The following is a 27,394-nucleotide window of genomic DNA, read 5'->3' on the forward strand; positions in this document are numbered from 1 at the left end:
GGAAGTACCCCTGAAACTGTGGAGCCTAGGCCACGTGAGGTGGCCGATCTCGACCTCATCAGGACTTCGGCTGCCGATCAGCAGTTCAAATTTGCCCCCTGCGGCCCGGCTCTGGAACTCCAGCCCAGCCGGAGCCAGCAGGACTAAGCCCATAGCCGTCTTTCGCAGCCGACTTTGCGGGCCGGTATTTCAGCGCCCCAAGGCCTTGACCTCTGTTGGGCCAAACGGATAATCCAGAAAGGTTCTGGAAGCAAGGGTGCCAGAAAATCAGTGGTGAGCCTGCAATGTCGGAAAGTACAAGTCAATTTCCATATGGCAGGATCTCCCATACAGGAAGAAGGGGAGAATGAGCAGATAATTGTGTTTTTTTTTATAGCATTTGGCAGATAAATATTGACAGGCAGAATTCCCACATGAAAACGTGCCAAGGGAATTTTTACACCCACCTGAGATCAGGCAGGGCTTCAGTTTAACATCTCAAGTGAAAGATGGCACTTTGTTTATTTTAGAGATAGAGTGTGGAAGCATGGCCTTCGGCCCACCGAGTTCACGCCAACCAGTACACTAGTTCTATCCTAGACACTAGAAACAATTTACAGAAGCCAATTAACATACAAACCTGCATGTGTTTGGAATGTGGGAGGAAATCGGAGACTCGGTGAAAACCCACGTGGTCATGGGGGGGGATATATAAACGGCGAACATACAGCGGCCGTAGTCAGGATCGAACCAGTGTCTCTGGAGCTGTAAGGCAGCAACTCTACCACTGTGCCACCAACTTCTGGCATGGCAGTGCTGCCAGGAAACGGGATTTTAATGGCTGCACTGATCATGTACCAAACTCAATGCAATCAGTCTGAAGAAGGGTCCCGACCCGAAATGTTACCCATCCATGTTCTCCAGAGATGCTGCCTGGCACGCTGGGTTACTCCACCACTTTGCGTCCATTTGTGCAAACCAGCATCTGCAGTTTCTTGTTTCTACACTCATTGCAATGACAGTTGGCCAAGATTCAGGGTCTTACCACTAAAAGTCACTGAAGATAGATAACATCTTTTGCTGGCTTTACCAGTTGCCACTTGCACTGGTACTTGCACATTCAAATCAAACTTAAAATGTGCATGAAAATACATTTTGAGCTTCAAACAAGCCTACTCTACACAAATAGTCAGGTATAGTTAGCAATGTGGAAGTTTACCAGAATGCCAAAAGGGCACAAAGTGCTGGAGGAACTCAGCGGGTGAGGTAACATCTCTGGAGGACATGGATATGCAACATTTCAGGGTGAGACCCTTCAGACTGGTGTTTACCAGAATGCCACCTGGATTAGGGAGTATTAGCTGCCAGGAGAAGTTGGAAAAAACTAGGATTGTTTTCTCTGGAGCTTCAGAGGCTGAGGAGAGACCCAAGAGAAGTATATAAAATTACAAGAGTAGAGTAGGGTAGACTGTCAGAACCTTTCTCCCAAATGGAAATATCAAAGGCGAGAGGGCATGGCTTTAAGGTGAAAGGGGCTACGTTTAGCAGGGAATGCTAGGTGCCTGGAACGTGGTGCCAGGGGTGGTGGAAGCAGATGCAATAGTGGCATTTATGCGGTTTTTGGTAGACATATGAAGGGATATGGATCATGTGCAGGAAGAGGCAATTAGTTTAACTTGGCATCCCGTTCGGCACGGACATTGTGGGCTGGGATTATTCGACATTCTTATCCCAGTTATTGAATAGCATGGAAGAGAGCCAATGATGCTTTCCCCTTTTCCACACAACCCTTTCACAACCCATTCAGTACTTCATTCAAATGACTTAACCAAACACTCTGTGGTACTTAAACGTCTTCAAAGCAAGTCACCAAACTTGATGAAATGCAAGAGGTCTGAAGAAGGGTCTCGACCCGAAACGTCGCCTATCCATGTTCTTCAGAGATGCTGTCTGACCCACTGAGTTATTCCAGCACGTTGCGTCCTTTTGTGTAAACCAGCATCTGCAGTTTTTTAATTTATATATCTGATAAAATGCACACTCTGTATCTTACAGCACAAACTAGGAAACAATAAACTTCATACAGGCAGATTTCCACAAAATAAATAGATACCTTGTGTGAAGCTCCAATTGTGGAATACTTAATTCAGAAACATTGAGGTCAGAATAAAACAGATTGGTTAGTTTATATATTACGAAATGGTTAGGAGTTCCACGGTGTCTTAGTAATATGGCTCAATATGGGAAAGATATTCTCCATTTACCATTGTCTAGCCTAACAGAGGAGTTTAAGTGTGCTAAGGTGAGCTTGGAGTTGCAATTATCAGGAGCAAGGATACCTTAATTTGTAATCTGGTGCCAAGTGTAACTAGGAGGAGGAAGTGGAACTCAAAGCAGGCAGTAGAAGAAGCATAAGTAGCTCTGAGGCGTACAGACATTGTTGGTAAGGTGCAGCACGGGGAAACCAGTGTGGAGTAAAGCAGGTCCAACAGCGAGGAGGAAACTGATTGTAGAGCAGATACATCGTCAGGAGGAAGCAGTGAGATGTATAAGGGCAGTAGCTCAGGTTAAGCAGGGACAGTGGATGAACGGAAAGTGTAAACAATAGGATGTTTAGCTGGAGAGACCTGTGGAGTATGGAGGCGAATCATGGAAGTTTCCTTGTATGGGCTATTTATGATATGCTATCATCTGAGGGGGGATCTTATTGAAACATATAAGATAATTAGGGGATTGGACACATTAGAGGCAGGATACATGTTCCCAATGTTGGGGGAGTCCAGAACAAGGGGCCACAGTTTAAGAATAAGGGGTAGGCCATTTAGAACGGAGATGAGGAAGAACTTTTTCAGTCAGAGAGTGGTGGTGTGGAATTCTCTGCCTCAGAAGGCAGTGGAGACCAGTTCGTTGGATGCTTTCAAGAGAGAGCTGGATAGAGCTCTTAAGGATAGCGGAGTGAGGGGGTATGGGGAGAAGGCAGGAACGGGGTACTGATTGAGAGTGATCAGCCATGATCGCATTGAATGGCGGTGCTGGCTCGAAGGGCTGAATGGCCTACTCCTGCACCTATTGTCTATTGTCTATCTCAGAACTTCAAACAATGGGTAGGTGGGAATCCGGCGTGTCCCCTGTGTTCAGAGGTGCAACGTGGAGGTATATTTTGTCAGGATGTAGAACACGTCTTTATCAGGGTCGGTATAATTGGTGGCATAACCAGGTCTTGAAGTGCATAGCTGCAGCAATTGAGAGAGCAGCACAGGTGAATTCAATAGGTATCAGGGCTGAAAGTGTGGCGATTCATTTTGTCCGTGAGGGAGCGAAAGGTAGAGGAGGGAAGTTTTCAGATAGGTATGAGTTACGCCAGTTAAAGGGAGTCAGTGATTGGGAGATGCAGGTGGATATGGGAGGAACACTTGTGGTCCGTAGGAAATAATGAGCACTAGTTTGAGTCCTGATACAGTGTTTCGGTCAGTTAGTCAGCGGATTGTGTATTTTATAGAACGCTGCCTTGGGAGAACAGTGGATGAGGCTAATGAAAGAAAAAAACTTAGATATGTAGAATTGGCAGCAGAAGTTGAGCAGCGAGGATGGAAAGCAAGAGCACATCCAGTAGAGGTGAGTTGTAGAGGGTTCATAGCGAGATCGACCACATCGCTATTTGGAGAGCTAGGAATTTGTGGACAGTTTGCGTCAGGCTGTAAGGCAGATGTCAGAGGCAGCAGAGCAAGGCAGGAGGTGGATTCGGTGGAGAAGAAATAGTGTCAGTTGGGGGCAGAAAGAAAACGTATGACATGCAGTATGTGTATTTCTTGGTAATTGTAGTCTGTGTAAGTGTATCCTAGTTTTATGCAAGTAATATTTGTGGTGTTACAAATTTAATGATGGGCGAGGATAAGTGAAAGATAGGATGCAGGTGGTTAGCATCTGTTAGTGAGTTAATTGGCTGCAACTTCCTTTATTTAGTAGATACTGGCAGCATAGGTGGTGAGAGCAGGTATTGAGGGAGGTTGTTCTGAGATGCCAGAACCAAATGTTGAGCCTTCCGAAGGTGTCGTTGACCTAACTCAACAAAACACCAGTGAAGGGAGGTTCCCCCTTGATAATGCCAGTGATATACTTGCACCTACAGGATAAGATTTTTTTTAATGAGCTAGTTAACATGTATGTAGCTGATTTTTACATATGGAGTTATTGTCCTTAGCATAAATTGGCATATTCAGTTAGATAGTTAGATAATACTTTGGCTTTGGGCTTGGTTTCTTTAGTTGAGCGCTTATCCTGGAGTTATAGCACAAATACTTTAAAAGTAATTTATACAAAATGCATCTCCAATAATCTGATGATAAGGTCCTGACCTACCATCTACCTCATGAGCAAATTTGCAGATGATACTAAGCTGGGGGGTGGTGTGAATTGTGAGGAAGATGCAATAAGGCTGCAGGGTGACTTGGACAGGTTGTGTGAGTGGGCGGATACATGGCAGATGCAGTTTAATGAAGATAAGTGTGAGGTTATTCACTTTGGAAGTAAGAATAGAAAGGCAGATTATTATCTGAATGGTGTCAAGTTAGGAAGAGGGGATGTTCAACGAGATCTGGGTGTCCTAGTGCATCAGTCACTGAAAGGAAGCATGCAGGTACAGCAGGCAGTGAAGAAAGCCAATGGAATGTTGGCCTTCATAACAAGAGGAGTTGAGTATAGGAGCAAAGAGGTCCTTCTACAGTTGTACCGGGCCCTGGTGAGACCGCACCTGGAGTACTGTGTGCGGTTTTGGTCTCCAAATTTGAGGAAGGATATTCTTGCTATTGAGGGTGTGCAGCGTAGGTTCACTAGGTTGATTCCCGGAATGGCGGGACTGTCGTATGTTGAAAGGCTGGAGCAATTAGGCTTGTATACACTGAAATTTAGAAGGATGAGGGGGGATCTTATTGAAACATATAAGATAATTAGGGGATTGGACACATTAGAGGCAGGAAACATGTTCCCAATGTTGGGGGAGTCCAGAACAAGGGGCCACAGTTTAAGAATAAGGGGTAGGCCATTTAGAACGGAGATGAGGAAGAACTTTTTCAGTCAGAGAGTGGTGAAGGTGTGGAATTCTCTGCCTCAGAAGGCAGTGGAGGCCAGTTCGTTGGATGCTTTTTCAAGAGAGAGCTGGATAGAGCTCTTAAGGATAGCGGAGTGAGGGGGTATGGGGAGAAGGCAGGAATGGGGTACTGATTGAGAGTGATCAGCCATGATCGCATTGAATGGCGGTGCTGGCTCGAAGGGCTGAATGGCCTCCTCCTGCACCTATTGTCTATTGAGAGACCCTCGGACTATCTTTAATCGTACTTTACCTTGCACTAGACGTTATTCCCTTTATATCCTGTGTACACTATGACGTCTTGGGTTGGGACCCTTTATTCATTTTCTCCAGAGATGCTGCTGGACTCATTGAGTTACTCCAGCACTTTGTGTCTATCTTTGGTATGAACCAGTATCTGCAGTTCTTTGTTTCTAGATTCTGTACACTGTGGACAGCTTGATTGTAATCATGTATAGCCTTTCCGCTGACTGGGATAGCACGCAACAAAAAAAGCTTTTCACTCTACCACATGACAATAAACTAAACAAAATGTGTACAAAGTTTATCTCCGGTAACCTGATGACAAGATACTGATTTGATTTTAATCGGGATCTACAAGAGATTCGAGCTATATAAATATTCCTTCCTGTCAATTCCACATACATTCATCAGGGGAACGCAGGCTGGGCAAGAAGCATCCTGTGAGGATATTTTATGTGCCTTTGTTTCCATCAATGGGACTGTAACATGAAACCACTAACCAAAGTTTAACAGAGGAAGTGTATCTCAACAAAATCACAGGCAGCATGTGTGGGAACTATTAATGAAACAGGAATTCAGCATCTTTTACTCTCCAAGGACTGCACAGTGCACATCAGAACACTCTGCAATCAATTCCTTTTGCCGACCATTACACCCGTGATTGCTGGGAAAAGCCACATTATCCCAGACAGGACAAGATGTAACAATCTAATACACTTTTTGCCCGAACCCGCCCCAAGGTTAGAACCACAGCACACAGTAGACATCAACTGTAAACAAATGGCAGCTTGCTTTACAAAACAGAACCATCGGCAAAAAAAATTATCAAAGCAATGGGAAGGTTTTTTAGACAATGATATCCAAAATTATTGGTAATGCATTTCACTTAAATTTCTCTGTCCCTTTGATTGCTTTCTGCAGGTAGGCTCCCAAACCAGGGCTCGAGGACCTGAGCTATAGGGAGTGGTTGGGCAGGCTAGGACTCTATGCCTTGGAGCGCAGGAGGATGATCACGTTATCTTATAGAGGTGCATAAAATCATCAGGGGAATAGATCTGGTAAACGCACAATCTCTTGCCCAGAGTAGGGGAATCAAGAACCAGAGGACGGACATAGGTTTAAGGTGTCAGGGGGAAAGGGTGGTGGATGTATGGAACGAGCTGCCGGAGGAAGTAGTTGAGGCAGGTATTGTCGCAACGTTTAAGAAACATTTAGACAGGTATATGGATAGGACAGGTTTAGAGGGATATAGGCCAAATGTAGACAGGTAGAACTAGTGTAGATGGCACATGTTGGTCAGCGTGGGTGAGTTGGGCCAAAACCCCCGTTTCCACACAGTTTTACTCTAACGGACCGGCACCTGGTCCCCAGCGTTCAACAATTGGGTTAAGAATACAAGGCAGTCCAGCACAGGAACAGGCCCTTCGGCCCATCATAACTGTGTTGAACATGATGCCAGGTTAAATTAATCTCCTCTGCACTCTAGACTTTTAGAGATACAGCACGGAAACAGGTCCTTTGGCCCATCCAGTCCGCGCCGACCAGCGATCACCCTGGACATTAGCACTATCCTACACACTCGGGACAATGTCACAATTTTAACGGAGCTAATTAACCTACAAACCTGCATATCTTTGGAGTGGAGCAGCAGAGAGAAAAGCCACACGGTCACAAGGAGAACGTACAAACTCTGTACAGACAGCACCCGTAGTTAGGATCATGCCCGGGTCTCTGGGGCTGCAAGGCAGCAACTCTACCACTGCACCACCCAATCTGAAAAAGGGTGCTGGCCCGAAACGTCACCCATCCATATCCTCCGGAGATGCTGCCTGACCCACTGAGTTACTGCAACATTCCACTTTCTCAATATATAGATCCCTGAGGGAAAGCAACAAGATGTGCCAAAGGTTTTTTTACAAGGACAGTAATGGGTGCCGGGAACACGCTGCCAGGGGTGGCAGGGTAATGGGTGCCGGGAGCACGCTGCCAGGGGTGGCAGGGTAATGGGTGCCGGGAGCACGCTGCCAAGGGTGGCAGGGTAATGGGTGCCAGGAATACGCTGCCAGGGGTGGTGATGAAGGCAGGTACAATAGTGGCATTTAAGAGACCTTTGGATTGGCGCATGGATATGCAGGGAATGGCGGGATATGGATCATGTGCAGGCTGATGAGAGTTTGTGTACGCGTCAGGCATGGCAGGGTCTTGGATGGAGCTGTTCCTAAACCATGCTGTGATGCATCCCGATAAAATGCTTTCTACGGCGCATCTTCAAAAGGCAGTGTTGGCCGAAGGGCCTTTCCTGTGCCGTACCTTTCTACATTCCACATTCTAGGTAAATAGTGTATTGTTCTCCGGATATGTATTGCCATGCACATCTGTTTGCAAAAAATGGCGATGACTTTGTTTATTGCAGTAAAATTGCCTTCACTGCACGACTCCTCTTGGGTAAAAAATCTTAAATGAAAGGCACATGGGGAGTGAGATTCCTTACTTTCCTGCCAAAGTGATTCCAGCGTTATTACGTGGCTGGTATTAAACAGTGATGTGGTTGACATTGTGTTTACCTTTGTGTTGCAAGAACTTTTTGTCTATCTGATCCTAAAATTCCACAGACCAACACCCACAGGCATGGGAATGACCCTGATGTACATCCATGACATTGTGGATCACAACATCTTATACTGAGTATAGAACCACTACCGATTTTCTGGCACTCTTGGATCCAGAGCCATTCTGGATTAAAGGAGGTCACATCCGCCAAGAGGAGTTCAACTTTACCGGAACGGTCTGACTAGGCAGCCGAGATACCGGCCTGCAAAGTCGGCCGGGAGAACGGATCTACCAGCTCTGGCTGGGCCAGAGTTACAGAGCCCCGGTTGCAGGGGCAAATTCGACCCAACGATCAGCCGATCCCAAGGAGGTAGAGATCGGCCACCGCACCCGGCCTAGGCGCCACATTTTCGGAGGGACTTCCGGGGGGAGGGATTTCAAGTGCACTCTCGTAATTTTGTCTTGATTAAAGGAGGTGACGGACGACCATTTGCCGGAAAATCAGTGGTTTACCTGTATTAACAGTACACAAAGATGGGCATGAGCACACTGAGTACAGCCTCTGCAATCAACTACCTGCCGAAGAGGTAGTTGAGACAGGTACCATCACAATTAAAAAAACATTTAGACAGTTACATGGATAGAATAGGTTTAGAGGGATACGGGTCAAACGCAGGCAAGTGGGACTAGTGTTGAGGGGCATCTTGGTCAGCATGGGTGTTGGACTGAAGGGCCTATTTCTATGTTGTACTGCTCTAATGACTACATTTGACCTGCCCCATTGGAAATTCACAAGGTACAATAAGGCTTCGAGGGATATGGGGCAAACGCAGCAGGTGAGACTCGTGTAGAAGGTGCATCTTGGTCAGCATGAGCAAGCTGACCCAAAGGGCTTGTTTCCGTGCCATATGGCTCTATGACAATTAGAAAATCCCTGCAGACTAAAAGCAGAAAAATATTGTGAGTGTCAACAGGGATTTAATTCACACGGGACATTGTTCATAGTTTTTGATCTTTTATTTCCAGGGGCTATTTACATGAATGGAATGAAAATCAACACAACCACTTTCATTGACATGAATTCCAATATAGAAGATAGAACAGAACAGGAACAAGTCCTTCAACCCACAATGTTTGTGCCAAACATGAGGTCAAGACCATCTCTTACCTGCCTACACACAATCCACATCGCTCCATTCCCTGCATATCCATGTGCCTATCTAAAAGCCTCAAACACCATTATGGTACCTGTAGAAACAGCAGATGCTGGTTTATATCAAAGATCGCCACAAAGTGCTGGAGTAACTCAGCGGGTCAGGCAACATCACCGGACAAAAAAGGATGGATGACATTTCGGGTCAGAACAGTCTGAAGAAACCTTAAACCTCTGTCCTCTGTTCTCGATCCCCCTACTCCGGGTAAAAGACTGCACACTCACCCAGTCTATTCACCCATGATTTTGTATCACCCCTCATCCTCCAGCACTCCAAGCAATAAAGTCCTAGCCTGCTCAACCTCTCCCTCTAGCTCCGGTCCTCGAGTCCTGGTATATCTTTTCTGCACTGCTCCATGCTTGCGGCTGTTCTAGGAGACACCAGGGATAGCAGGTGCTGGAATCTTGAGCAAGAAACAAAAGGAGCAATAAGAGACCAAAGGCCCCACACTTTCACGTCCCACAGCCAGCACTTTAAGCTGAACATTGCACTGAAGCTTGGAGCCACAATGGCTCAATGGGAATTAAAACCCAACTTCACCCTTCCAGATGGCGGCAGTGGTGGGCGGAGGAAAAGAACAATGCCAGTGAACGGACTGGGAGCTCACCTCCCGCTCCCTAGGTGGCGCTCTGGATCGGCTGCGGGAGGTGCTCCAGGGCAGGGAGGCTGAGCAATGGCCGTGGGAGGTAAGGGACGATGCGTTCACGGCTCGACGTCGAGGAGGGAGGCGTGGGAGTGGGTCGAGTGGGCTGCTGGTGCTCCATCAGTTTAGTTTAGTTTACAGATACAGCGTAGAACAGGCCCTTCAGCCCACCAAGTCCACACCGACCAGCGATCCCCGCACATTAACACTATCCTACACACACTATGGACAATTTACACTTATACCAAGCCAATCTACCTACAAACCTGTACGTCTTTGGAGTGTGGGAGGAAACCAAAGATGTCTGAGAAAACCCACTCGGTCATGGCGAGAACGTACAAACACCGTACTGACAGCACCCGTAGTGGGGATCGAACCCGGGTCTCTGGCGCTTCAAGCATTGTAAAGCAGCAACTCTACCGCTGCGCCACTGTGCTGCCCAGATCAGGTGAAACTGCAAATGGCCAGGCACGGATCAGACGTGACCTGCAGCAGCACAAAGTGGCAGAGCAGCGGTGGAGAACATCAACAACATCGTCTGGCCACGCTGATCCTGCAACTCCCACCCAGTACCGTCGCCAGGACAATCAGCCTTTATTAAATGTCGAACTTTAGAGATACAGCATGGAAACAGATCCTTCAGTCCACCGAGCCCACGCTGACCATTGATCATTCGGTCACACTAGTTCTATGTTATTCCACTTTCTCATCCACTCCCCACACACTGAGGGCTATTTACAGAGGCCAATTAACCTACGGAGCAACCGGATGAAACCCACATGGGAGAACATGCAAACTCCAGACAGCATTCGAGGGCAAGATTGAACCCGTGTCTCTGGCGCTGCGAGGCAGCAGCTCCACCAGCTGCGCCACTGTGGCGCATAAAACGTGGCGACTCTTGTGTATGGACTCAGCGTAGTCTACTATCTTACACTCTCGTACTCAGTATGATTGTGCCTAATCCCAAGAGTAGGATTGTCACTGAACTGTATACAAAAAAATAATTTCACTGTACTTAGGTACACATGACAATAAAGAACCATTGATTTAAAGATACTCACAAAGTGCTGGAGTAACTCAGTGGTCAGGGGACATCTCAAGAGAAAAAGGATGGGTGACATTACAGGTCGGGAACGTTCTTCAGATTGGTCCCGACCCAAAACGTCACCGATTCTCTTACTCCAGAGATGTTCCTTGCCCCATTGAGTTACTCCAGGACTTTGTGTCTATCTTTGGTATAAACCACCAGCATCTGCAGTTCATTGTTTCTACCATTGAATTAAAACCTCTTTTGATGTACAGCTCACACTCGTGTGTGTGAAAGAGAAATTGAATTCGCGCTGATGTGATGTTAAATCTTTTAAGCAGAGGGAATGATACAAATGGAACAAATAAATACAAGCAACAGCAGGACTGGGGTCAGGATGAAAGGTCCCACCCCAAAACGTCACTTGTCCATCCCTCCACAGATGCTGAATGACCCACTGAGTTCCTTCAGCACTTAGTGTTTTGCTCAAGATTCCAGCAACTGTAGTTCCTTGTACCTTTGTGGAATTTCTAGTACGTATTTTAAAGAAGTGTGATTGTTTCACAAGTTCGAGGAGCAGAATTAGGCCATTCGGCCCATCAATCATGGCTGGTCTATCTTTCCCTCTCTACCCCATTCTCCTGCCTTCTTCCCATAACCCCAGACAAACGTACTAATCTAGAAGTTTCAAACGTTCAGGCAATTAATATCAGCATTGGAAAACCATGTGAAATACCTTATGTCTCCAAAATGATAAGCATGTTGCAGTCACGGCACAAGATGTATGTACAATTGAGAATATATTTCAATATAAAATGTGTTTTTGCAAGAATAAGCTGTGAGAAGGGAGTACAAACAAACTGTACCTGACCGGGGGGACCCATGCACATTCTGTGCCTTCAGTAATATTGCAAGACAGGGACTCGGATGTTAAAATCCAAAAGCACTTACATAGATATAGAATCAGAATCATACAGTGTGGAAACAGGCTCTTTGGCCCAATTTGCCCATGCCGACCAAGATGCCCCATCTACACTTGTTCCACCTGCTCGCGCTTTGCCCATACCCCCCAAGTCAAGGTCCCACATAGGAGATTAGTGGGCAAAATTAGAGCACGTGGTATTGGGGGTAGGGTACTGACATGGATAGAAAATTGGTTGACAGACAGAAAGCAAAGAGTGGGGATAAATGGGTCCCTTTCGGAATGGCAGGCAGTGACCAGTGGGGTACCGCAAGGTTCGGTGCTGGGACCCCAGCTATTTACGATATACATTAATGACTTAGATGAAGGGATTAAAAGTACCATTAGCAAATTTGCAGATGATACTAAGCTGGGGGGTAGTGTGAATTGTGAGGAAGATGCAATAAGGCTGCAGGGTGACTTGGACAGGTTGTGTGAGTGGGCGGATACATGGCAGATGCTGTTTAATGTAGATAAGTGTGAGGTTATTCACTTTGGAAGTAAGAATAGAAAGGCAGATTATTATCTGAATGGTGTCAAGTTAGGAAGAGGGGATGTTTAACGAGATCTGGGTGTCCTAGTGCATCAGTCACTGAAAGGAAGCATGCAGGTACAGCAGGCAGTGAAGTAAGCCAATGGAATGTTGGCCTTCGTAACAAGAGGAGTTGAGTATAGGAGCAAAGAGGTCCTTCTACAGTTGTACCGGGCCCTGGTGAGACCGCACCTGGAGTACTGTGTGCAGTTTTGGTCTCCAAATTTGAGGAAGGATATTCTTGCTATTGAGGGCGTGCAGCGTAGGTTCACTAGGTTGATTCCCGGAATGGCGGGACTGTCGTATGTTGAAAGGCTGGAGCAATTAGGCTTGTATACACTGGAATTTAGAAGGATGAGGGGGGATCTTATTGAGACATATAAGATAATTAGGGGATTGGACACATTAGAGGCAGGAAACATGTTCCCAATGTTGGGGAAGTCCAGAACAAGGGGCCACAGTTTAAGAATAAGGGGTAGGCCATTTAGAACGGAGATGAGGAAGAACTTTTTCAGTCAGAGAGTGGTGAAGGTGTGGAATTCTCTGCCTCAGAAGGCAGTGGAGGCCAGTTCGTTGGATGCTTTCAAGAGAGAGCTGGATAGAGCTCTTAAGGATAGCGGAGTGAGGAGATATGGGGAGAAGGCAGGAACGGGGTACTGATTGAGAGTGATCAGCCATGATTGCATTGAATGGCGGTGCTGGCTCGAAGGGCTGAATGGCCTACTCCTGCACCTATTGTCTATTGTCTATTGTTTATTGTAAAACCTTTTCTATCCATGTACCTGTCCAAATGTCATTTCAATGTTGTTATTGTGCGGGACTCGATTGCCAATATTTTTTGTAATCAACAGTGTTCACCCCTTTTCAAATACCTTGCATGTTTGAGATGTTTATGGACACATGCATGTTTTTTCTTCTGAAGAGTTAAGAGATAGGACAGCACATTTGCGCAGCTGGTATAGTTGCTGCCTCCCAGTGCCAGAGACCCGGGTTAGATCCTGACCACGGGGGCTGTCCATGCGGAGTTTGTACATTCTCCCTGTGACTGCATGGTTTGCCTCTGGGTGCTCTGGTTTCCTCCCACATCCCAAAGACATGTGGGTTTGCAGGTTAATTGACCTCTGTAAAATACCCCTAGTGTGTAGGGAGTGGATGAGAAAGTGGGATAACGTAGAACTGGTGTGAAGATCAATAGTTTGTGTGGATTTGGTGGGCCAAAGAGACTGTTTCCACGCCATATCTCTAAGCTAAACTACCCGCTTTAACTATCTCCTCAGGCAGCTTGTTCCATATACTCACCACCCTCTGCATGAAAAAGTTGCCTCTCAGGTTTCTATTAAATCCTTGCCCTCCCACCTTAACCTATGTCCTCAGGTTGTTGACTCCCCGACTATGTGTAAAAGACCATGCATTCACCCTATCTGTTCCATAGGACACAGGATAGGATAGTTGGGAGTGCTCTGAGGACATTCTCATGAATAACGCATTCACAAAGGCAACTGGTGGATAATGGAAATCTGCAGGTTACCATATTCTAACATCTAAATGTTGATATCAAGGGCAGTGCAGGTTAGGTGTACAGTAAATCTCCCAGGTGTTCTTTAGCAACTGACACTGCTTAATCCCCAGTCTACGAAGCATATAATCCGTAAATAAACCTTTCTCTCTGTTTATGCATGGGTTTTCTCCTGGTGTTCCGGTTTTCTTCCACATCCCAAAGACATGCAGGTTTGTGGGTTAATTGGGCCTCTAAATTGCCCCTGGTGTGTAGGGAATGGTTGAGAAAATGGGATATCATAGAACTAATGTGAACGGATGATCGGTGGTCAATGGGCCGAAAGGCCTGTTTCCATGCTGCATCTCTAAACTCAACCTGCCGTTTGTGTGGTTTCCATGCTGCATCTCTAAACTCAACTAAAACTCAACCTGCCATTTGTGTGGTTTCCATGCTGCATCTCTAAACTCAACTAAAACTCAACCTGCCGTTTGTGTGGTTTCCATGCTGCATCTCTAAACTAAACTAAAACTCAACCTGCCGTTTGTGTGGTTTCCATGCTGCATCTCTAAACTAAACCTCAACCTGCCGTTTGTGTGGTTTTAGTAAAATGACCAATTTAGTGGCAATTAGTGGCGTGGGCCCTGCCCAATACTTAGAGAGTTGAATGAACAGACCTAACTTTTATAGAGCTCTTAAACTACTTTTATATTGCTCTGTTAAAGTCCATTCCCAGTTCTCATTTCCATTGGGGATCTTCCCACATCCGTGCCTTTAAATCTGGTTTCCATAGGACCAGCTAATATGCCATCAATCCTCAGCAAGCAAGTTAATGGCCATACATCAAATGGCAGCGACCAGGAGCCGACTTCAGGAATCAGACATTAACAAGTCATAAAACATCCCTTATGAATAAGAACATGACTTTTCTGTCAACAGTCAGATGAAAGAACAATGTACTGAACTAGTTCAGTTTTAGAGATACAACACGAAAACAGGACTTTCGACCCATCAAGTCCACGCTGACAATCGATTGCCTGTTCACACTGTTTCTATGTTTTCCCACTTTCTCATCCACTCCCAACACACTCGGAGTAATTTACAAAGGCCAATAAACCTACAAATCCGCATGTCTTTGGGATGTGGGAGGAAACGCACGCAATCATAGGGAGAACGTGCAAACTCCACAATAAACCTATAAACCAGCACGTTTTTGGGATGTGGGAGGAAACCCACGCGATCATAGGGAGAACGTGCAAACTCCACACAGACAGCACCCAAGGTCAGGAACGATCCCGGATCCCTGGCACTGAGGCAACGGATTTACCACTTTGCAACCCCCGACCTCTGTTTCAATTTCTTTACGGCCTGTTTTCCCTATTTGACAATAAGATAAAGAGCAATCATAATCTTATGAAATGGCAGTGCAGGTTTGAGACACAAGGAACTACAGTTGCTGGTTTATTTAAAAAAAGACAGTGCTGAGATAACAGCAGATCGGGCAGAATCTCTGGAGAACATGGATGGGTGATGTTTCAGGTCAATCATAATCTTCCTTGTATGATGATGGCATTGTTCTTCTAAAGAAGTCATGATGTAGTAGTCAGCATATGGAACGATCTGCCAGAGGAGGGAGTTGAGGAAGGCACTATAAAGTACCTTATAGTTGAGGAAGGTACTTTAAAGACATTTGGACAGGTACATGGATAGGAAAGGTTTAGAGGGAAATGAGCCAAACACATGCAAATAGGACTAGGTTAGGTGGGGCATCTTGATCGACATGGGCAAGTTGGGCCGATGGGCCTGTTTCTATGCTGTATGTCTTTATGACTATGAAAGAACAATGTACTAGCCCAGTATTGACACTGTACCAACTTCATTATGGCCTGTTTTCCGTAATACAATACAATACAATACAATATATCTTTATTGTCATTGTACAGGGGCACGAGATTAGGAATGCGCCTCCCATACGATGCAATAATTTAATTAGCTAGTCAGTATTAATTTAAACAACCCAATGAAACAAATTGTAACAGCTTTAAAACAGAATTTGCAATAAAGTAAAGAGCAATCAAGACCTTATGAAATGGCAGAACAGGTTTGAGCCACTGTTGCTTATACAATGGTGTTCTTCTAAAGGAGTCACGATGTAGTCCAACAAACAATCTTAACTTTAGAATTTAGTTCAGAGATAAAGCGCGAAAACAGGCTCTTCAGCTCACTGAGTCCGTGCCGACCAGTGATCACCCCATACACTAACACCATCCAACACACTAGGGACAATTTACAATTTTACTGAAGCCAATTAACCTTCAAACCTGCAGGTCTTTAGAGTGTGGGAGGAAACCGGAGCACCCAGAGAGAACCGGGTGAACGTACAAACACCGTACAGACAGCACCCGTAGTCAGGATCGATCCCAGGTCTCTGGCGCTGCTCCACTGTGCCGCCCTATTGGAGGAACTCAGCGGGTCGAGTAGCATGCGTGGAGGGAAAAGAAATGACGGTGTCTTGGGTTGAAGCTTTGCATTAGGACTAAGAGTGGAGAGGCGGATTATGCATCTGGATGTCATATGAACACCATGGCTATGAAAACACACCATGGACCAAGTCTTCATTGAAAATGAACTCACCTTAAAGGACTCCAGGGAGGAGTAGATGGATAGGAAAGGCTTAGACGGATTTGGACCAAATGTGGGCAAGCGAGATTAGATGGGGCATATTGATCGGCATGGACTAATTGGGCAAAGGGCCGGTTTCCAAGCTGCATGACTATGATCTCCCAATACACAATGGCTTTCTATCATTTGCACTGCTGCATTGCTGCCACCAACTATTTGCATTAGTTATTAATTTATTGTATTTATTGGATATTTATTGTATATTTGTGTTATTATGTCAATGGGCCTGTAAAACTGCACGGAAGTAAGAAGGGCAGCATAGTGGCTGCCTTACAGCGCCAGAAACCTAGGTTCGATCCCGACTATGGTTGCTGTCGGTACAGAGCGTGTACATTCTCCCTGTGATCGCGTGGGTTTTCTCCGGGTGCACCGGTTTCCTACTACACTCCAAAGACGTACAGGTTTCTAGGTTAATTGGTTTCTGTAAATTATCTCTAGTGTGTAGAATAGTGCTAGTGTATGGGGTGACTGCTGGTCAGCATGGACTGGGAGGGCCAAAGAGCTTGTTTCCATGCTGTATCTTTAATCTAAAGTAAATTTTGTTGAACAAAGCAACTGCAGATGCTGGTTTACAAAAAAACATAAAGTGTTGGAGAAATTCAGCGGCTCAGGCAGCTTGAAGAACATGGCGACGTTTCGGGTTAAGACACTTCTTTTCACTAATTTATTGTCCCTACGTGACAATAAATTAAACTAAACCTGCGGGTGCATCTTCCAGCGTGGACAAAGCCTGCGCCAATCTACAGACCTGACCTCATTTCACCTGTGGATTCCATCTCCTACTTAGATGTCCAACCCTGACACTACGTTCTTGGTCACCCTCATGAAATGAAATTACTATACAGGTCCACCACTGATTTTCTGGCAACTGGTGGTCTGGCACCTCCTTTAATCCGGACAAAATTACAAAAGCGCACAAGGAATCCCCCCGGAAATCCTCCCCAAAGATGTGGCACCTAGGCCGGGTGAGGCAGCTGATCTCGACCTCATCGGGACCTACGTGCCGGTCAGCGGGTCACATTTGCCCCCTGTGGCCGGGGCCGGCAGATCCGTTCCCATAGCCGACTTCTGAGGCTGACTTTGTGGGCCTGTATCTCGGCTCCTCAGGCGGACCGGCACCAGTACCGGTACCGTTGGACTCCTCTCGTAGGCCATGACCTCTGTTGGTTTGGCAGAACGGATCATCCAGAAAGGCTCTGGAATGAATGGTGCCAGAACATTTGTGGTGGACCTGTAGTAAGTTGCACAGAACATTAAAGTACAGCAGAGAACCTTGTCAAACATGATGCCAAGTTCAACTAATCTCCTCTATCTGATTCATATCCCCCCCATATCCATGTACCTATCTAAATGCCTTTATCATGCCTGCGTCCACCACCCCAGCAGCGCACCCACCATTCCATGTTTTTTAAAAAAGTCCCCTCACCTTAAAGCAATGCCCTGTACTCTGACTTTCCTACCTGGGAAAGTTGCTGCCGACCCAGTCTGAAGAAGTCCCGACCCAAAACGTCACCTATCCACATTCTCCAGAGATGCTGCCTTACCCGCAGAGTGACTCCACCACGTGTCTTTTTGTGTAGACCAACATCTACAGTTCCTGGTTTCTACCCTATCTATGCCTCTCATAATTTTATATCTTCTATCAGGTCTCCCCGCAACCTCCTACATTCCAGGGAAAACAATCCAAGCACCTAACCATTGATGGGCCGAATGGCCTATTCTGCTCCGAGAACTTACAAACTTATGTTCAGCAGAGATGCTGCCTGACCTGCTAAGTTACTCCATCACTTTGTCAAGTTTTACCAACCCCTCCTTGTTGCTAATACCCCCTAATCCAGCCAGCACTCTGCGTAAAGCAATGGGCATTTGTGCTTTATATAATGCACAATGCTCGAGTTTCAGCTTCATTCCTGGCTCCTGTTCCTGAACTGTCTTAAGTATGTTAGCGAACAGTAGGTATCAGCACATCATGTCCACATTTTATACGAGATGCTTTGATATCCCAATTGCCTCGATTTCCAACAGGATCATAGCGCAAGATGTATATATTTACACCAGGAAACTAAAGGCAATTTACTGCATGACTGCTCTTAATCCAGGTCAAAGTGAAACAAAAACAACACATGTTGGAAACCAGAAATATAGAATGTACAACTCCGCACCTGAAACAGTCACTCATTACACAAGGTACGTCATCTTTCTCTTTTTAGACATAAGCTGACACTTGTGTGTTTATCAAATAAAACCGTCATTATTTGCTCCTTCACTTTAAATGTTGTGATTAATGAAAACAAGTCAGTATTTCCAAAATCATCTTAATCAAAGCTTTTCCCCAGCTCCACACCAAACCAGCATCTCACACCGGAAAGCAAAATATCACAACAAATACAGTTGTCTTCGATTCGTCACACACGATGGCTATTCAGAGCCAATACACAAATGAATTGTTTTAATTCATCATTAGTGTTGTATGTGCGTAAAACCATGTCACAAGTACGAATTTCATTTCTGTACATATAATTAAACACTTAATTTCATGACAGTAAACTATATTGTTAACGAGCTAAAATGAAAAAACACCAACATCCAGTAATAATAGAACAAACTGACGAACAATGCAAAGTAGCAAAAAATGCAAGTCCATTGCCAAACAAAGACCAGTTTTACACTGAAATGAATGGAAGGATTTTAGTCCAAACCGAGATAGTACAAACTTCCAACAAGCCATCATTGGCAAATCGCAAAGATCACTTTGTTTGGTGACAACATACATGAAGTTTCCTTTAAGATGAAACCTCCTCGGTAAACAAAACAACTTAAATATTAAGGCAGTGGTGAGACACTTTATACCATTAAGACCAGTTATTGGAAAGTATTTAGGATAGTTTAGATTTTTTGTTTATTTATGGTGTGCAGTGTGTCGCTCCAGTTGCCAATGAAAGAAAGGCGAGGGCAGATTCATTCTTTGTGATATGCAGACAATTTAAACACCAACTACCCCACGGGACAAGAACAAGGGGAAAGTGACAGCACCCAATACCATCATGGAGAGCTGCCACACAACTCCACACACAGAGGCAGCGGCGTCAGGAGCAAAAGACTCCAGTTTCCTGAACAGACCAGGAAGTTGCACAGAGATTCAGCAGAGGGATAAGCAGTGCCAGAGGTTGCCAGTTGTTCTCTCCCACCCACCCCGAAAGCTGCAAACCACATCACCCCCTCAGTCCCTCCCTCCCTCCCGTGACCAACATAACTCACGACCACCGACCGACAACTCCTCCCTCCTCCCCACCTCACTCCCTCTCTCTCTCTCTCTCCACCTCACTTTACTCTCCTCCCTCCCTCCTCGTCTTCTTTAGCTCAGTCCACTCCACTCCCCCCCCTATCCTTCCCCCTCTCCCTTCACTCCCACTTCGACCCTTCCTCCTCACTCCCCCCTCTCTCCCCCCATCACCCACCGGGCGCCCTGGTCCCGGGGCCGCGCTCCCCTCACCGTGCTCAGCGCGAGTCCCGTGCTGCTCCGCCGCCGCTCCCGGGCCGGTCCGACCAGTGCGCGCGCCCGGACCCGGCGCGCCCCCGCCAGCCGGCCTGGGAACGGCGTGACGTCAGCGAGGACCCCGCCCCCGTCTTCCATAACCCCGCCCCCATGTGCCATAATTGAGTGAAGATGTTGGAAGGTTGACCTGGGGCTCAGGCTTCACACCTTCGGAGGTGAGACAGGGGAAGGTCCCACACCCAAGGCAGGTTGTCCAAAACCTTGGCTCCATCCATCCGGCCTCCTGGTCCACATCCATGTGATGCCCTCTGCCATTTCCCTGGTCCCCACAACTTCATCATCACCCGAGCCATCCAGTCTCTCTTCACCTCCCCCTCAGGTAAGGATGCTTGACTGCCCCACCAGTTCCTCGGGTTGGACCTCACCTACCTCTCCCTTTCTCCGGTTAGAAGCCATGGATACAGCCATTTAGGCTCTGCGCCCTGCCTGCCCTTGGTAGGATGTCTTTCCATCCTTCTCAACTCCCACCCCCTCAAACTCTAATTCTGCCAAAGATTCAGGTCTGAAGAACGGTTCCAACCTGAAACGTCACCTATTCATGTTCTTCAAAGATGCAGCTTGACCTGCTGAGTTACTCCAGCACTATGTGTTAATCTTTGGTATAAACCAGCATTTGCAGTTCCTTGGTGCTTTTTCTGCTAACCTTGGTGCCCCTTCGGAACATGAAAATGTCATTGTTTCGCCCTCTACCCTCTCAAGATTTTAGAATTTACTTTAGAGTTTAGAGATACAGCATGGAAACAGGCCCTTTGGCCCACCAAGTCTGCGCCAACCAAAGATCACCCCATACAAGATTCAAGAGTGTTTCATTGTCATATGTACCAGCAATGAAACGATAAAATTCTTACTCTGCATCTTTATATTACACAATAACACACAAATAAATATACAATAATCAATAATGAACCATCTTTAGGTAAGCACAAAGTTCTGGAGCAACTCAGCAGTTCAGGCAGCATCTCTGGAAAAAAAAACAGATGTATAGGGACAGAACCCTTCTTCAGACAGGTTTCGAGCCGAAACGCCATCTGTTCCTTTTCTCCAGAGATACTGCTTGACCCGCTGAGTTGCTCCAACATTTTGTGTCTATCTTCAGTATAAACCAGCATCTGCAGTTCCTCCCTAAACATGAACTATCTTTAATCAGACTTTATCAGAATACAATAATCAGTGTGACAATAAATAATCAGGAACAAACTATCTCTAATCAAACTTTATCAGACTTCAATGTTATATCTTGCATTATATGTTGCACCCTTATTCCTTTACAGTGCACTGTGGACAGCTTGATTGTATTCATGTATAGTCGTTTCTACGATTAGATAATGTGCAAACAAAAGCTCTTCACCGTACTTCGGTGCATCTGACACTAATAAACTAAACTAAATTAATAATAATGCAAAGCCAGAATCTGCAGTGCAACCAAAAGAAAGGGAACATTCAGATGGGTACAAGCATTTGGGACGAGCACAGGCTGTGTTCTCCCTATGACTGCGTGGGTTTTTTCGGGTGTTCCAGTTTTCTCCCACACTCCAGTCTTGCAGATTTGTAGGTTAATTGACTTCTGTAAATTCTCCTGAGTGTGTAGGATAGAACAGTGTACAGATGATTGCTGGTTGGCGTGGACTCGGTGGGCAGAAGGGCCTGTTTCCACACCTTATCTCTAAACGGGGCATCTATGTCGGCATGCATGAGTTTGGCAGAAGGGACAGTTTCCATGCTGTGTGGCTCTATGACTCAACAGAGAGCAGGACAATGCATTTCATGCCATTAACAGGAGCGGCTTGTTTTAGTTTATAACATTGTCAGTCAAAGCAGCAGCACTGAGATCATTTGTCACCATCACGGAGACGAGCAATTAATTTTATCCTGTGACAATGTTATAGGGTGTGGCTCATTACATTCTCAATACAGGACTCGCTGTATCACTGATAGGTTTGCATTCGTCTGGCTTAGAGCATGGACACAGGCCCTTTGCCCCAACGAGTCCATGCTGACCATCAGTCACACATTGACACTAGTGCGATGTTATCCCACTTTCTCATGCACTCCCTACACACTGGGGGCAATTTACAGAGCACAACTTAACCTACAAACCTGCACGTCTTTGGAATGTGGAAGGAAACCGGAGCACCCGGAAGAAACTCAATATGGTATCAGGGAGAATGTGCAAACTCCACACACACTACTCCAGAGGTCAGGATCGAACCCAGGTTCTGGCGCTGTGAGGCAGCAGTTTCATCAGCTGCACCACTGTACCGATGTGGGTCTGCATTGCATTCTATAGCAACAGAAACAATGTATTAGTCTGCACAAGTTACGGGATGAAAGGGTGATTTTAAGGATGGAAAGTTGAGCGGAGAAGTCAAACCCGTCCCACCGGCCCTGGGCTTTGCTGACAAAGAGCGTTCCGTGGGCGTGAGATTCTGAAACAGGGCCACGGAGCTGCATGTTAGCAGCGACTTAACATTCTGTGACAACATAGAATAGGACAGCACAGGAACAGGCCCTTCAGCCTGCAGTGTCCATTTCGAACGATGGCAATAATCTTACTAATCTGTATGCAAAAGAAATGTCACTGTACCTTCATACACGTGATAATAAGAGAACCATTGAACTAATCGCCTCTGCCTGCACATGATCCAAATCCCTCCATTCCCTGCATATCCATGTGCTTATCCAAAAACCTCTTAAATGCCCCTATCGTATCTATCTCAACCACCAATCCTGGCTGCATGTTCCAGGCACTCAGTGCTCTCTGTTAAAAGAACTTGCCCCACACATCTCATTGGGGCATGGGAGGAATCCAGAGCATTCAGCCCATCGAGTCCCGATCAGATCCCAAAGTGGTCCCATCAATCCTATTCCCAGACATTTCCTTGTAACCTATTCTGTGTAGGCACAGGGGTGCATCTGGTTGAGCTGTTGCCTCACATGGCCAGGTATCTGCATTCGATACTAACCTCGGGTGCTGTCCATGGGGAGTTTGCATGTTCACCCACATCCCAAAGACCCTATAGCTTTATAGATGAATTGGCCTTAATAAAATTGCCTCTGGGGTGGAGGGAGTGGATAAGTCATCCAAATGTCTCCAAAGAGGTAAATTAATGGGCAAATTAACAATTGAATGGTTTAAAAAAGTTGCTGTTTATTACAAAATTATATTATGTGAACAGAGACACAAACTGGACATGTTTAGCCATTGCAATATTAAGGAAATTAGGCAGGTGTAACGTGAGCTAAAGTGCATGAGGTAATAGTGGGGAAATAGCCAGCACATGTGCACCTGGTCTTCATGCATTTTTTAAACTGCGTGGAAATCTAAGCTTATTCAGAGCAATTATTGTGCCGTTATTCTATCCTAGCATGAAAGGCGACACAGCAGGCAAGTTTAATTCAACAGCCACTTGATATCCATGTGCTGCATCACCACATTTTCAAAATGAGAAAATATCATTCTGGAGTGCCAGGGATGCATGCAAAGGATTGTTCTCTTCTTATTAAATCCCACTTATTTATAATCACAAAGTAATTAGTCTGCACTAGCTGCATTTTTACCACTTTGTCTCTTACTCCACCCATCTGTCAATCAACCCCCCCCCCCCCCTCCAATCTATGTGTCAGTTGATAGACAGAGATGGAGTAACTCAGTAACTCGGCGGGTCAGGCGGCATCTCTGGAGAAAAAGGATGGGTGATGTTTTGGGTTAGGACTCTTCTTCTGCCTTAAGTAGGGTTCTGGCTCGAAACATCATCCATCTTTTTTCTCCAGAGATGCTGCCTGACCAGCCGAGTTACTCCAGCACTGTGTCTATCAGTATAAACCAGAATCTGCAGTTCCATCCGATCCACCTATCACTTGCCAAGCTTTGTCCCACTCTCACCCCTCTAGTCCAACTTCCTCCCCCCTACTACCATCAGTCTGAAGAAGGGTCCTGACCCGAAACGTCACCTGTCCATTCCCTTCACGCTTGGTGCTTGGACAGGTTTAGGAAAGATTTAGAGGGATATGGGTCAAATGGGACTAGCTTAGATGGGCATCTTGATCAGCATGGATAAGTTGGGCCAAAGGCCCCGTTTCCATCTTGTATTACTCAATGACGCATTGAAGTTCTCCCAGTTTGTTTTGCTCAAGATTCCAACATCTGCATCTCCATGTGTCCCTCACTGCATTTATGTTTCCTCCACAACCTGATGTAAATGTAGTTTAGGCACCTTATTTTGGCACATTAATGGCACATTATTATCACATGTATCTAGGTACAGTAAAATACCTTTGTGTACTGTTCAGTTAAAATCTTACTAAATAGCTTCTCATACAATCATACTTAAGAACAAGAATGTAAGAATAGCAGATTACACTGAGGCAGCACCCAAGGGGCTGGGAATAGACTTTAGACAGAGGATTCTCAGGGAAAAGGCCAGTGGATGATACAAGGATAACTCTCAGATTAAGATCAAAAGTGAGTGTCACAGTGATGCAGTGGTAGAGTTGCTGCCTCACCGCACCAGGGACCCGGGTTCGATCCTGACTATGGGTGCTGTCGGCGCAGAGTTTGTACATTCTCCCTGTGACCGTGTAGGTTTCCTCTCACACTCCAAAGACGTACAGGTTTGTAGGCTAATTGGTTTCTATAAAGATTGTAAATTGTCCCTAGTGTGTAGGATAGCACTAGTGTACGGGGTGATTGCTGGTCTGCGAAGACTCAATGGGTCAAAATGTCTGTTTCTATGCTCTATCTCTCAAGTTTAAAGTCTAATAAGTTAAAACAGCAAATGTACTTGATGTACATGTAGGATGGAACTGCAGATGCTGGTTTACACCAAAGATAGACACAAAATGCTGGAGTAACTCAGAGGGACAGGCAACATCTCCAGAGAGAAGGAATGGGTGACGTTTCGGGTCAAGGGATATGGGGTAAAAGCACAAACGGGGTACTGATTTTAGATGATCAGCCATGATCATATTGAATGGCGGTGCTGGCTCGAAGAGCCGAAAGGCCTACCCCTGCACCTATTTTTTAATGTTTTCTATGTTTCATACTGAGAGTCAGGGGAGGGGAGACAGAGATATGGAAGGGTAAGTTGTAAAAACAAGAGATCAAAGGGGATGCAGTTCAAGGAAATATAGAATGGATCATTGCTAGCTGTGGGGAAGATAACAACGAGGCATACAAGCAGTAAAATTTAATCAGGACAGTGAAATTAGTCAAACTAGGATGGGGGAGGGATGGAGAGAGAATGAAAGCAAAGGATACTTGAAGTTAGAGAAGTCCATATTCATACCGCTGGGTTGTCAGCTGCCCAAGCAAAATACTTGATGTATAAATCGACTGAATGATAGAACAATCATGAGCAGAAGGCTTGCTCTCATTACCTGACACAGGAAATAAAACTGAGTTAAGTAGCATTAATGATAGGCTCATCAAAACAGGGCAGATATTGGAGATTTGCTTTAGGTGTGTAGGTAACACAAGCACTGCTAATTACTTGTGACATTGAGTTAGTGCAGCAGCATATAAATGGTATCTGTCGCCACATGCTGGCCATGAGTATCAATTGTACACTGTATACATACCGGGGATGATTCCTTTTGATTTCAAGCAGTGAAGTCACCAATGCAGTGGACAATTTCAGGTCAAGACATTGTAGAACATAGAACCATCTACACTTTACGCTGTCTCGGCAAGGCCGCCAGCATAACCAAGAACCAGTCTTATAGAAACAAAGAAAATAGGTGCAGGCAGGAGTAGGCCATTCGGCCCTTCGAGCCAGCACCGCCATTCAATATGATCATGGCTGATCATCCAAAATCAGTACCCCGATCCTACTTTCTCCCCATATCCCTCAATTCCATTAGCCCTAAGAGCTACATCTAACTCTCTCTTGAAAACATCCAGTGAATTGGCCTCCACTGCTTTCTGTAGCAGAGAATTCCACAGATTAACAACTCTCTGGGTGAATTTTTTTCTCCTCATCTCAGTCTTAAATGGCATACCCCTTATTCGTACACTCTGACCCCTGGTTCTGGACTCCCCCAACATCGGGAACATTTTACCTGCATCTAACCTTTCCAATCCCTTAAGAATTGTATATGTTTCTTTTAGATCCCCTCTCATCCTAAATTCCAGTGAATACAAGCCCAGTCGATCGACCCAATCACATGAGCATGGAACAGAATGGAAACATCACTCCCCCAGCCCATCCCACCATCATTTGGTCAAACGTTAAGCAAAGCCCTCTCTACCCTCTCACCCCAGTCACTCCCTCTTCTCACTCCATGCCTGAAACCTCACCTATCCATGTTCTCCAGAGATGCTGCCTGACCTGCCGATTTACTCCAGCACTTTGTGCCCTTCTTCAGACTAATGGAGAGGAGATAGCTGGCATTTTGCATGCCCCCCCCCCCCCAGTAGGTGGCAGCACCACCACCAAGTGGCTCAGATTCCACTCACATGAGCATGAAACAGAACTGAGACATCACTCCCCCAGACCCTTCCCGCCATCATTTGGTCAAACGTTGAGCAAAGCCCTCTCAACCCTCTCACCTAGTTCTGGACAATAAGAGAGCAACCATGATCTCCAGCACTGTTCATCCTACATAGTCATACAGCATGAAAACAGGCCCTTCGACCCAATTTGCCCAATCCGGCCAGCATGTCCCATCCAGACGTCCCACTTGCCTGCATTTGGCCTATCCATCTAATCCTATCCTATCTATGTACCTATCCAAATATTTCTAAAATATTGCAATATCATTAAAGCAGAACCCAAGTGTTTCCTTGTTTCAAAAGCTGGTTTCAATGGCTGAGGCATTTCAAAATATCCCAGTGATAAACATAATAAAATTGCAAGATTGTTTCCATTCAAGAGTCAAGAGTATATAATGTTACATGTCCCAAAATGCAACAATGAAATTGTTACTTGTACTAAGCTCGGCTTCCCACTATCCCCAATACTATCATTACACAAGCTTTCATCTGTTCATACTTTCAACACACGACCAGAAAGAGCTTATTAACTTATTCCATCCATCTTACGATCACACCCTCTCCCCTTGCTCCTGCATCAACCTGACTCTTACCAGATTTTGTTCCACCTCTTTTTTTCCAGCTTTCTTTCCCCCACCACCAACCCCTCCTCCCCAATTACAATCAAGCTGAAAAAGGGTACCAACCTGAAACATCGTCTGTCCATTCCCTTCACTGATGCCGCCTGACCCACCGTATATTCACCTGATCAGTAATTTAAACCTTACCACATGTACTGGATCATTCTTGCATTCTGTACTGAAAGGGAATTAAGATTTTGCACATGTTAGCAGGAGCCATCCTTGAATATGCAGCTCCTTTGTAATATTTTCAATGTCATGGGAAAGGGTAAACTTGGCCAGAGTGGTGAGTGCCTGGAACATGTTGTTGGGATTG

At 45.7% G+C, this 27,394-nt stretch overlaps 1 protein-coding gene across 4 annotated transcripts in view; it reads right to left on the bottom strand.

The window, feature by feature from the left end:
* myo6a (myosin VIa) overlaps nt 1-20,031 on the bottom strand; it is a 150,738-nt gene extending 130,707 nt beyond the window's left edge. For 3 of the 4 annotated variants that reach the window (XM_078405157.1, XM_078405156.1, XM_078405153.1), the window contains exon 1: nt 19,906-20,031. The gene's annotated coding sequence lies outside the window, so the exon portion shown is untranslated. The other variant, XM_078405155.1, reaches the window with a different exon arrangement.
* Between the last annotated feature and the right edge of the window lie 7,363 nt (nt 20,032-27,394).

This window comes from Rhinoraja longicauda, chromosome 9 (assembly GCF_053455715.1).
Source record: "Rhinoraja longicauda isolate Sanriku21f chromosome 9, sRhiLon1.1, whole genome shotgun sequence".
NCBI lineage: Eukaryota > Metazoa > Chordata > Chondrichthyes > Rajiformes > Arhynchobatidae > Rhinoraja > Rhinoraja longicauda.